The sequence below is a fragment of the Rhinoderma darwinii genome, chromosome 5 (assembly GCF_050947455.1).
Source record: "Rhinoderma darwinii isolate aRhiDar2 chromosome 5, aRhiDar2.hap1, whole genome shotgun sequence".
NCBI lineage: Eukaryota > Metazoa > Chordata > Amphibia > Anura > Rhinodermatidae > Rhinoderma > Rhinoderma darwinii.
In genome coordinates this window covers 341,162,975-341,176,780 of record NC_134691.1, presented here as the reverse complement: position 1 = coordinate 341,176,780, position 13,806 = coordinate 341,162,975, and positions in this window count along the sequence as shown.

Here is a 13,806-nt window from a genome sequence, read left to right as displayed (position 1 = left end):
CACAATCCCACCTACCCCAAACCCTTCCGGCAGCCCCCTCCTTCTTGTGATCTGCACAGGGGATTTTACCTTTTGCATAAAAAAAGTTTTTTTGTTTTGTTTTGCATAACTAAAACAATAATAAATGAATTGCAGGCAAGGAATCCGTTCTTCATGGTGGACCCTCCTCTCAGTATTCATGTTTAACCCTTAGGCTATGTTCACACGGAGTATTTTGGGGGAGGAATATCTGCCTCAAAATTCCGTTTGGAACTTTGAGGCAGATATTCCTCTCCCTGCACGCCGATTTTCGCGGCAATTATAGCGCCGTTTTTCGCCCGCGGCCATTGAGCGCCGCGGGCATAAAACAGCGAGATATACGCTTTCTCCTGCCTCCCATTGAAGTCAATGGGAGGTCGGAGGCGGAAGCGCCCGAAGATAGGGCATGTCGCTTCTTTTTCCCGCGAGGCAGTTTTACTGCTCGCGGGAAAAAGACGCCGACGCCTCCCATTGAAATCAATGGGAGGCGTTCTCGGGCCGTTTCTGCCGAGTTTTGCGACGCGGTTTCCGCGGCAAAAAACTCGGCAAAATACCCCGTGTGAACATAGCCTTAGTGACCAGCCTATTTTCGCCTTAAAGAGGCTCGGTCACCAGTTTATAACTGCCCGATCTTCTACCTAATCTAATATGCGCTTTTAATGTATAAAACATTTATTTATTTTTTTTTAAATGTTCATTTTTGACCAAGTTATGATAATTTTTAGTTTTATGCTAATCTGTTCTAAATGCCAAACTGGGCGTTTTTGTTTTTTTTTTAACTTTTCACCAAGTGGGCGTTGTATAGAAAAGTGCATGACGCTGACCAATCAGCGTCATACACTTCTTTTCATTCATGACCAGCTTGTCTCACTGCACAGCGTGATTTCGCGAGATTACGCTGTGACATGACTTCCTCCCGCAGGACCTTCACCGGAGCCATGGAAGACTGAACCGATATCGCTGCAGATTCAGATAAACTTCCTGGCACGGCTGGAGGCGATGTCTGTTGACTTTTTCGTCGCTCCGGTGAAGGCTGGGGAGGAAGGCGCGTCTCAGCACGATCTCGCGAGATCACGCTGTGCAGTGAAACAAGCTGGGTATGTATGATGCTGATTGGTCACCATCATACACTTTTCTTTATAATGCCCACTTGGTGAAAAGTAAAAAAAACGCCCAGTTGGGCATGTAGAACAAATTAGCATAAAACAAAAAATTATCAAAACTTGGTAAAAAAAACAGTTATCTACGTTAAAGCGCCTATTCGATTAGGTAGAAGATAGGGCAGTTTGTTTGTCAGACTGGTGACCGAGCCTCTTTAAGCACCAAGCGTTCGTTTTATTTTTTCATTGTTGCAATCAGAGTTATAACTTTTTATTACTGTATCAGGTCTTGTTTTTTGCGGGATGAGTTGTGTTTTTTAACTCCATTGCGCGGGGGAATGGGACAAAAAAGCAACTCCGCCATTGTCTTTTATGGTTTAAATTTACGCTGTTCACCGCGTGGCGTAAATACTGTGATCCCTTTATTCTATGGGCCGGTATGATTATTGTTTTACTACTTTAGCATAATAAAAATACTTACCGTATTTTTCGGACTATAAGACGCACCCAGGGTTTAGACAACACAAAATAGGAAAAAATGTAATATTTTACTTTGGTTAAAAAAAATAATTTGTTTGGTTTCACCACATTCTGAGCGCCATAACTTATATTTTTCCATCGTTTGAGCGCTGCGAGGGCTTATTTTTTTGCGGGACGAGCTGTATCTATTATTAGCACCATTTTTTCTGGTTCATACGATTTTTTTATCACTTTTTATTTCATTATTTTTAGCGCTATGGTGACCAAAAGATAACGATTCTGGTGTTTTAAATGTATGTATTTTTTACACCGTTCACTGTGTGAGTCAAGTAATGCTATATTGTAATCGTTTTACGGATGCAGCGATACCAATTTTTTTTATTTTTGCATTGTGAAAATTTATCTAACTTTTTTTTACGCATTTTTCTTAGTTCCCCTAGGGGACTTGAACCAGCGATCATTAGATCGCTGGTACAATACACTGCAATACATGGATGAGTTACGGAAACAGCGTAACTCACTGAGCTACTCTGTTTCCGTAACTCCCATAGTAGTGAATGTAGCGTGCTAAGCTGTTTCCGTAACTAGTTTCCGTAACTAATATTCACTTGTATGGGAGTTACGTAAACTGCGTAGCTCTGCGCTGTTTGTGTAACTCGACCATGTAAGCAGGAAGTGGCCGGAAGACAGCGGAGCCGGGTAAGATAGAACATGGCTTAGGGGGGCCCCGTTCTAGAGATCGATGCGGGTCCCAGAGGTGGGACCCGCATCTATTTGACGTATCCTGTGGAGTACATGCTCCAAACATAATCCCCTCCCCGCTCCATGATGTGACGGCACATCACGGGTTGGGAAGGGGTTAAGGAAGGAGCGGTCAGGGGGCCAGGCACTGCCGACTATAAGACGCAGGGACTTTTTAGCAAGATTTATTGTTGCTAAAAACTGCGTCTAAGGCCTTATTTACACGAGCGTGGCGAATCTCGGACGTGAAAAACTGCAGTTTTTCACGTCCGAGGTGCATCCGTGCTCAGTGCTGCGGGAAGCGATGTCTCGCATCCCCCATAGATGAGTCTATGGAGTGATGCGTGAGAAGATAGGACATAGGTCCGTGGGACGGCCGCTGTTTCAACGGCCGTCCCACTGATGTTTAACACGCTCGTGTGAATTAGGCCTTATAGTCCGAAAAATACGGTAAGTATTCCAGTAGTATATTCAGGAAAAATACTTTTTTTTGCCTTGCCAAAAGTGTAGACCAAAGGGGAAGGGTAATGTATGGGAGAAAGTTAAAGGGAAGGTGTCATGAAAAAAAATAAATTATATTTTTTTGCTTTTAGTGTGTTATCAAAATAAATTTTATTTGTGTTTTTGTGTTTTTCTTTCTTTTTCTTCTCTATGGGGGCTGCCATTTTTTTTTCATCTCTGTATGTCTCGATTAACGACACATACAGAGATGGAATACGGCACACACAGCCCCATAGAGAATGCGAACGGGAGCCGTTCCATTCACTATAGCGTACGTTGTCTGTGTGGGAACGGGGCATGCGCCGCTCCCACACAGTCAAAAGGAAGGTCTTCGGCTGAGCGACATGTGGACCGGAAGCCGCGGCCGGACAGGAAGATGACTACCGGTCGCGGCTTCCGTCCATATGTTCAGATGCAAGGACTAGGAGCGGAGGCGGCGGCAGGAGCAGGTAAGTTATGTTTGTGTATGTATGTTCGTGTGATACTGTCTGCTGAGCACTGTATCTAATCCTCCTACACTGTGCATTCGCCCAAAAAATGGCGGCACACAGTGTAGGAGGTTTGAACATTCAACCCCCTCCTTTCTCCTGGCACTTGCACTTGTTTGAGCACACTAGAGCGAGTGTATCTTCTCCAATTTTGCATCATAAAGCAATGAGGTTGCTTTACCACACGCCAATGCTGCAATTTTGGGAATCGCTCCCTCTAGTGACCAGCACATGGAAATGTTATAAATTAGAATCTAATTTATATTTCCTGACTTGTGAAACAATGTGTAATTATTTATATACTAACAGCTTAACTAAAAAAAATATATATATTTTTCTAGCGACACATTCCCTTTAAGCAAGGCTAACCAGGCACACACCCGTAAAAAATTACGGACCCGCCCGGTTCTATTGGCCGCGGACACCTTTTCGTATCGCTACGGAAGGGTGTCGGTGCCGTAGAACCGTGCCAGGAATTATGTAGCATGTCCTACTTTTAGTTTTTTACTTTGTATGGGAGCACGGCACGAAAATGTGGCCGGCGAGATTAACAGCCGATCCCACCATGCTATTGCGGAGTACCGATGGTTGTCATGGTAGCCTAAGGGCCTAATGCAGGCTCCCAGGTTTGTCATCTTGGTGCTACTATGAAACCCTTAAAGAGCTTATCCAGTCCTTAAAAACTGATGGCCTATCCTCAGGATAGCCCACCAATAGCTGATGGGTCGGGGTCCGGCTCCCGGGACCCCCGTCGATCAGCTGTTTTGAAGGGGGTGCAGCACTCATACGAGTGCTGATTCACCTTCATTTTTACTTGCAGCTACATCTGTGTTGATGATTTACAGCGAGCGATTCACAGGTATTTCAGCCTTCTCTCCCATTCACTTCAATGGGAGAAGGCGGCTGCAATACCTGTGAATCGCCGCTACATCTGTGTCAACGATTCACAGCGAGCAAGTAAAAATGAAGAGCACTGCACCCCCTTCAAAGCAGGTGATCGGCGAGTCGGACCCCGACCCATCAGCTATTGATGGCCTGTCCTGAGGATAGGCCATCAATTTTTAGGGACTGTACAACCCCTTCAATAGGAGTCCGTAAAAATACAATATCCTGCAGTACATAAGTATTGCAGTATATTGTGCGAGTGATCTAACGATCGCTACAAGTCCCATAATAGAAAAAAGTTAAAAAAAAGTTGGTTTTTTTTCGTGTTAAAAATAATTACGTTAACAAAAAACTTTTCCCATTTTCCCCTAAAGTAATGTCAAATAATTAACGCATTTTGTATTGCTGCGTCCGTAAAAGTCTGATCTATTCTATCGTTATTTAAGCCACACGGTGAACACAAAAAAATTGAAATAAGATGCCAGAATTGCTGTTATTTGGTCACCTTAGCTGATCAGAAAGTTGCATGTACCCTAAATTAGAAGCAATAAAACTAGTGCTCGCCCCGCAAAAAATACGTTTTCACGCCGCTCAATCGCAGTAAAAATAAAGTTTTGGCTCTCAGAGTGTGGCAACGCAAAAGTTTTTTTTCTTTGTAAAAGTAGTAAAACATAAACTATATAAATTTGGTATCGCCGTAATCCTATCGACCTGTAGATTACACGTTAACACGTTGTTTTTACAACCGGCCGAACGCCGTGTAAACGAAACTCAAAAAACAATGGAGGAATCGCTGTTTAATTCCCATTTCACCTTAAAGAATTTTTTTTTCAGTTTGCCAGTATATTATATTATACATTAAGTGAAGAACTACAACTCGTCCGGCAAAAAACAAGCCCCTGCGGCTATGTCGACGGAAAAATGAAAACTTTATGGCTCTTGGAGGAAAAAATAAATAAAATTTGAAAAAAACAGAAATTTGCTACGTCTCCAAAAATAGTTTTAATTTGTGTGACCGTATTCCAGGAGCCATGGTTTTTAGTCAATTTAGCCGTATGTGGGCTTATTTTTTGTGGGATGAGACGTAGGTTTTCATTGGTCCGATTTTGGTTTACATGAAACTTTAAAAGAAAGAAAAAGCATTTTTTTTAATGCTTTTAAATGAACTTTAACATATTTACAAAATCAAATATTATTTTTGTAAATTTACAATTTAACTGCGCCAGTTTTTTTTTTTCGGTATTTTACTTTATTTACTTCTACCAGGGGACCACACAAAGCAATAGTTTTGAGCGTGGATATAATGTTTGGTGGTCTCCGCTTATGGGTGACGGAGGGAGCCCTCTGTATCTGTCAAATCATTTAAATTCGGAGGTCGCTATCTGGGATCTCGGCCGTTGCAGCGGAGGAAGTGAAGTCAGATAAGGATGTCGTTCTGCAGTAGTTATTCCCTTTAGTGTTTAGCCCCCCCCTAGTCTACCCAGCACGTGGAAACTAACATTTCAGGGACCAGAGTGAAAGAAGTTCCGGCCTTCATATGTCACATGGCCCGAGTGGCTCCATTAAACTAATTATAGTTTGGCCGAAGTTTGACTTTAATGCACTTTATTTCTTTTTTGGTTCGAGAACTTTATAGGCTATAATTATTTGTTGCCTTCATAACAAGTTCACTGTGTGCCAAGTTGGCAGAATGTGAGAGAAATGTCTGCGTCTCACTAATTTTTAAAAAAAAAACCATAATAAAGCCGATATTTATTATACTTTTATGATCAGCCTTTTGGAACTTTATATAACTGTGTAAGACGTATGATTTCTCCAAAGGAACGTGGGCACAGTAAGGCTATGTTCACACGGGGTATTTTGCCGAGTTTTTTGACGCGGAAACCGCGTCGCAAAACTCGGCAAAAACGGCCCGAGAACGCCTCCCATTGATTTCAATGGGAGGCGTCGACGTCTTTTTCCCGGGAGCAGTAAAACTGCCTCGCGGGAAAAAGAAGCGACATGCCCTATCTTCGGGCGCTTCCGCCTCTGACCTCCCATTGACTTCAATGGGAGGCAGGAGAAAGGGTATTTCTCGCTGTTTTATGCCCGCGGCGCTCAATGGCCGCGGGCGAAAAACGGCGCGAAAATCGTCGTGCAGGGAGAGGAATATCTGCCTCAAAGTTCCAAACGGAATTTTGAGGCAGATATTCCTCCCCCAAAATACTCCGTGTGAACATAGCCTAAGGGGGCATATGCTGCAGAAGTCTAAGGCACACAAATATATTTTGGCGGCCTCAACTCTCCTGCAAATCTGCTGGTGAATTGCGGCCCCTTTCATTTCAAGGGCCCGTGGCACACCGCTCTACAGCCGTCCAAGCCGCATATCACGGCCCGTGCACACCACTCTGCAGCCATCCGAGCCGCAAATCATGGCCCGTGCACACCACTCTGCAGCCGTCCGAGCCGCAAATCATGGCCCGTGCACACCGCTACGGCCGTGTGCATGACACCTAAGGGTGCAGTCACACGTGGCGTATTTGCTATGGGAAAAATATTCAGCATCTTGGATGTCTCAATCACTTGCGTTGCTAAATATTTTTCCTATAGAATTGCACTGTAAAGTTTTTTGCAGCGTATTTTTACACCGCGGAAATACAAGGCAAATACGCCACGTGTAACTGCACCCTAACTGTTTAAAGGGTGTGTACGTTTTTGCAACCAATTTTTCAATACACTAATGCATCAACTTTGCAAATACTCTTGATTAAAATTTCCTCCCGTTTTGTGTATAGAGCTCCTATGCAGATCTAAGTGAATGTGGTTACAGACTAGAAACAAACCCTTTAGTCTGATCCTGCAGCCGTGTTGGGGTTCATTCAGACGAACATGGTATACATCTGCGTGACGTACTTTTTTTTTACGGCCACAACACGGATACATGCATTTCGATGGGGCCGCTCTCACAGCTGTTGTTTTAACGGACCGTGTGAAGGGCCTGTTCAAAAATAACACCTCCTGTTTTCATGGATCCCTCAATAGACTCCAGTCTGAGTGATCAGTGAAAACGGGTCCCGCACGGGTGCAACTTGGACGTGAAAACCAGCCGTTTTTTACGTCCGAATTTGCACTTGTTCGTGTGAATCTGGCCTTACCCCACTCCCTTTGCCCCCCTTCTTATAACTACATGATCAGACCACGCAGGGTTTGTTTGCAGTCTGTAACCAAGGAGCTGGATACTCAAAACGGTAGGACATTTTTAATCAACACTTTTTGCCTATTTATTTTACATGCTTTGAAGCAATAAAAAAATTGGTTGCAAAATTGTATATTCCCCTAAATCTACTGAAATGTAGCGGGAGTCCAGCTGAATAAAAACCTGTAATCTGCAGACACTGTAATAGGGTTGCATCGAAACTTTGATACTGTTTCGATACCGTGCACCCTCAAACGGTTCGATACTGTTATTTCATGTATTTCTAAACTAAGCTGCGCGGCCGCAGTACTGTAACACATGAATGTATGAGAGCGGGGCTGCGGCGGTGTAACACAGCCGTTGTCCCCCTCCTGAGAAGTGCGCGTGTGGTCCACATGATGTGATGCACTAATGAGCGGCGGCACTGAAGACAACATGGCGGGCGTACTGCAAAACACCCCCATGTTCTGTCTTCAGTGCCTGTACTGCCGCTCATTAGTTCAGTGCCGGCCGCATCACCTCATGCCGACAGCGCGCGCACTTATTGTTAGGAGCGGGGTAATGGCTGCAGCCCCGCTCTAACGGCGGAGATCAGAGAAACCTCTCATCTCTGCCGCTATTCCCCTGAATGCTGCGATCAAAGCTGACCGCCACCGCCGCATTCAGGGGAAAATGAGAAGGGGGGGGGGTGCCCTTTGGATCACGTCAGGGAATTCCTGTGACGTGATCGAGGGCCATACCATATATGGGCAGACAGCCCAGGGTCCATTGAAGGACCCCAGGGCTGTCCTACCATATTTCCTGTAAGGGCATACTTAGTACACAGGCGGTTGTTAGGACAGACCTATCAGTATATAGATATATGCCGGTAAACTAAAGTCTAAAAATAAAAATTTTAAAAAATAAATAATGTTAAATAAAAAAAAGACATACGCACATTACAATAAAAATTAAAATAAGTCTCGATACATAAAATACACGTATTCTGTATCATCGTCAACCATAATAACACATTTATAGCGTCATTCATGTTTACGCTGTTATAAAATAAAAAAAACTGCTTTCTTTGACTTCTTAATATGAGGCGCGAGGTGTGATGAATTTTGAACCTCCACGTGCCTCACATTAATAGTAATTAACCCCATCATGTACCTCACACATTAACCCAATGCTGTCCATTATGACTGAAGAACATGATGGGGTTAATTACTATTAACGTGAGGCACGTGGAGGTTCAAAATTCATCACACCTCACATCTGAAAATGGAAGAACTTTTTTTTTTGTTATTATTATTGTTGGTAAAGTATTGTTGTGGTATCGATATCCAAGTCCAAATTCTGGTACTGTAACATCCCTGTAACCAGAAGCTTCACTACAGCCCTTCTGGGGCCTTTCACACGGTTCATTGGTTTTGGGTAAAGATGATTTAGATGCAATTCACATGGAAGGCTAATGAAGAGCTGGAGGGTGTAAAGCAAGGTTGAGACCTGGAAAAAAAGGAAACCAAGCGCCCCCTCCATCACGGTCTTCATGCTTCTGAATTAGGAGTAAGGCTGGGTTCACACCACCATGTTACGTCCGTAAAGGACGGAACGTATTTAGGCCGCAAGTCCCGGACTGAACACAGTGCAGGGAGCCGGGCTCCTAGCATCATAGTTATGTACGACGCTAGGAGTCCCTGCCTCTGCGTGGAACTACTGTCCCGTACTAAAAACATGATTACAGTACGGGACAGTTGTCCGGCAGCGAGGCAGGGACTCCAAGCGTCGCACGTTCGGCCCGGGACTTGCGGCCGAAATACGTTCCGTCCTTTACGGACCGAACATGCTCGTGTGAACACAGCCTTAAAAGTCCATATAAATGTTGAGCTTTGAACAGAAACAAAAATCTAATAAAATAAAAATCCAAACTCTTCCTTCTTTTTAAGGGGTTCTCCCAAGATTAAAATATATCACCTATCTACAGGATAGGTGATAAAGGTCTGCTCACTGGGGCCCCCACCGACCACTAGAACGGGGATCCTGAGCCCTCCGTTCCTGCTCACTTCATGATCGCAGTGGGGAGAACATTGAAAGGAGCTGCGGTCCAGCATGTGCGGTGCGGCTCCATTTAAAGTCCATGGGACAGACGGACGAGTACAGCGGTGGGGTGTTTCTGGCCGCCCCTTAGACGTTAAATGGAGCAGCAGGGCACATGCTCAACCGCCGCCCCATTCACACTCCTCACTAAGTGGGGTTCCGGTCCATACGTCATAAATATCAATCTTGGTATAATCCCTTCAATATCGTTCTTTCCTCTTGATTTTATTCTCATATTCCTCCATAAATATTTGAAGAATTTGATATGTGTCCCAGGAGATCAGCCACCATCCCCCCACAAACTTCAGATCTTACCTGTCTCTGGGGACTGTAAGGCAACTAGCAGCGACAGGAGCGCTCCCCCACCACTCTGTTTACAATAGGATATTAAAGTTAATCTGTCAGCAGTTTGGAGGCCTCAAAACTGCTGACAGAGTGATATAGGTGCGGGCATTGGACCTTTTAGTCTTGGCCGTATAACCTGCATGGCCGAGAAACGGACGCTTGATTGGCCTGGTGTGGTAGTCGCAAGTTCCACACGCTGAGTGACCGCTCTAGCGGCCAATCAGAAGACAGCTAGAGCCATCACTCAGAGGGGCGGGGCTTGCGGCATGCTGGGAAATAAAAAAAAATTCTCTTGGTGGTGCAACTTGCATAACCGAAACAAAAGGTATACTTAGAATGCCCTCCCCCACCCCTATATCGCTCTGTCAACTGTGATCAATGCTCTACGTTAGGCTGAAGCCGGCTCACGAAAAACATCTATGAACCAGACTCCAGCCTTAGGGTATCTTCACACGGCTTATTTTCAGACGTTTTTCGGTCTGGAAATGCCACGAAAAACGGCTGAAACGCCTGAACGCCTCAAAACATTTGCCCAATGATTTCAATGTGAAAAACAGCGTTTCGTTCTGACGTCCCGTAAAAAGTGCATGTCACTTCTTGAGCTGTTTTTAGAGCAGTTTTTCATTGACTAGAAAAACGTCTCTAAAAACGTTCGTAGAAAACCGGTCCGTATTTTACAGCTGTTTTTACTTTAGTGTGTGAACATCGCCTTAGGAAAAGCGCCGATCACAGACGAAGGTACAGAGAGCTCAGCTGAGCGCTTTTGCAGCTTCGTTTCAACAATGGTGGGGGCTAAACATCCAGACCCCCACCGAATAAAAACTTCTGATATGTCTCTCTGACACTTTAAGTTTTGCAGTTACTCTTTCAGAAAACTAAACTTCACCCCCAAACAGGTTTGTAAGAAAGTTTATCTTCTCTTTTATTTTATTATTCAATTTTAGGGTTACTGTTTCTTTAAATGTATCTTTAAAAAAAAAAACTAAAAACAACCTGCTAGTGAAAGGCCTCGTTCACAATTTCTGGATTTGGAAGGTAAGAAATCTATGGATATTATGTTTTGTAAATTCACTGGAGATTTATCAAAACTGGTGCAAAGAAAAAGTGGTGCGGTCGTCTGTGGCAACCAATCAGAAGTCAGAGCTCGTGTTTCCGATGCCCTTTTGCAAATTCAAAGCAACATGATAACTGGAGCAGTTGCCCATAGTACGTTTTCGATAAATCTCTTGGAGGAATGTATTACAGCATTAGTCCTCTCGTAGAAGTCAATGGAACCTGTAGCTGTCATTTCATCTAAATGTATATCTGAAATACCGGGGATAATAAGATTTATAAAAACGCGGGACAACACAAATCTCCATGGTAAACGTTCAAAATTTGGGATTGGAAATTGTAGAATTGCTTGTCTCCCAAGAGCATCATTGCTTACACTTAGGTTTTTTTCGTCATGGGCGTCACATAGCAACCTATGTACGTGAAGACAATAAAAATTTTTATTATTTAGTAGCGTTTCATATTTGCAGCCATGTGTTACCACAATGTAGAAACCATACTGTAACTGACTAATGCTGTATTATTATACTATTATAGTGATATAACAGGTGACTTAAGGGTTATTACACTATTATAGGGATATAACGAATGACTGCTGTGTTATTATACTATTATAGTGATATAACTGGTGACTGCTGGGTTATTATACTATTATAGTGATATAACAGGTGACTGCTGTGTTATTATACTATTATAGTGATATAACTGGTGACTGCTGGGTTATTATACTATTATAGTGATATAACAGGTGACTGCTGGGGTATTATAGTATTATAGTGATATAACTGGTGACTGCTGTGTTATACTATTATAGGGATATAACAGGTGACTGCTGGGTTATTATAGTGATATAACCGGTGACTGCTGGGTTATGATACTATTATAGTGATATAACTGGTGACTGCTGTGTTATACGATTATAGGGATATAACAGGTGACTGCTGGGTTATTATACTATTATAGTGATCTAACCGGTGACTGCTGGGTTATTATACTATTAGGGTATGTTCACACGCACTAATTACGGACGTAATTCGGGCGTTTTTGCCCCGAATTACGTCCGAAAATAGCGCCTCAATAGCGTTGACAAACATCTGCCCATTGAAAGCAATGGGCAGACGTTTGTCTGTTCACACGAGGCGTATATTTACGTGCCGCTGTCAAATGGCGGCGCGTAAATAGACGCCCGCGTCAAAGAAGTGACCTGTCACTTCTTTTGGGCGTAATTGGAGCCGTTATTCATTGAGTCCAATGAATAGCAGCGCCAATTACGTCCGTAATGGACGCGGCGTTCAAGCGCCTGCATATGCCGTTAAGGCTGAAATTACGGGGATGTTTTCAGGCGGAAACATCCCCATAATTTCAGCCATTACAGACGCTGTCGTGTGAACATACCCTTATAGTGATATAACCGGTGACTGCTGGGTTATTATACTATTATAGGGATATAACGAATGACTGCTGGGTTATTATACTATTCTAGGGATATAACAGGTGACTGCTGGGGTATTATAGTATTATAGTGATATAACAGGTGACTGCTGGGTTATTATAGCATTATAGTGATATAACCGGTGACTGCTGTGTTATTATACTATTATAGGGATATAACAGGTGACTGCTGTGTTATTATACTATTATAGTGATATAACCAGTGACTGCTGTGTTATTATACTATTATAGGGATATAACAGGTGACTTCTGTATTATTATAGTGATAACTGGTGACTGCTGTGTTATTATACTATTATAGTGATATATCTGGTGACTGCTGGGTTATTATACTATTATAACTGGTGACTGCTGTGTTGTTATTATACAGATATAACAGGTGACTGCTGTGTTATTCTACTATTATAGTGATATAACTGGTGACTGCTGTGTTATTCTACTATAAGGGCTTATTCAGACGAACGGGATATACGTCCGTCGCACGGACCTATATTAGTCTATGGGGCCGTGCAGACAGTTGCGTGATTTTTACGCAGCGTGAGTCCGCTGCGAAAAAGTCACGACATGTCCGTGCTTTGGGCGTATTTCGCGCATCACGCACCCATTGAAGTCAATGGGTGCGTGAAAATCATACATGCCACACGGAAGTTCTTCCATGGGACGAGCGTGATTCGCGCAACAGCTGTCAAACTATGAATGAAAACAGAAAAGCACCACGTGCTTTTCTGTTTACAAACATCCAAACGGAGTGTCATAATGATGGCGGCTGCGCGAAAATCACGTAGCCGCGCATCATATGCTGAGGCCACACGGAGCTGTTAAGTGCCTTTTGAGCATGCAAAACGCCACTATTATATGGATATAAATGGTGACCGCTGTATTATTATACTATTATATGGATATAACTGGTGACTGCTGTGTTTTTACACTACTATATCGATATAACTGGTGACTTCTGTATTATACAATTATAGTGATATAACTGACTGCTGTGTTATACTATAAGGGTATGTGCACACGACCATTTTTCAGGCGTAATGGAGGCGCTTTACGCCTCGAATTACGCCTGAAAAGACGGCTCCAATACGTCGGCAAACATCTGCCCATTGCTTGCAATGGGTCTTACGATGTTCTGTGCAGACGAGTTGTCATTTTATGCGTCGCTGTCAAAAGACTGCGAGTAAAATTACGGCCGAGTCAAAGAAGTGCAGGACACTTCTTGGGACGTAATTGGAGCCGTTTTTCATTGACTCCAATGAAAAACAGCTCCAATTACATCCGTAAAAGCCGCAGCGAAAAACCCGAGTACATGAAAAAACGTCTGAAATTCAGGCGCTGAAAACAGCTCCGTAATTTCAGACGTAATTGACGTCGTGTGCACATACCCTAAAACGTCTGACTGCTGTGTTATTATACTATTATAGGGATATAACAGGTGACTGCTGGGTTATTATACTATTATAGGGATATAACAGGTGACTGCTGTGTT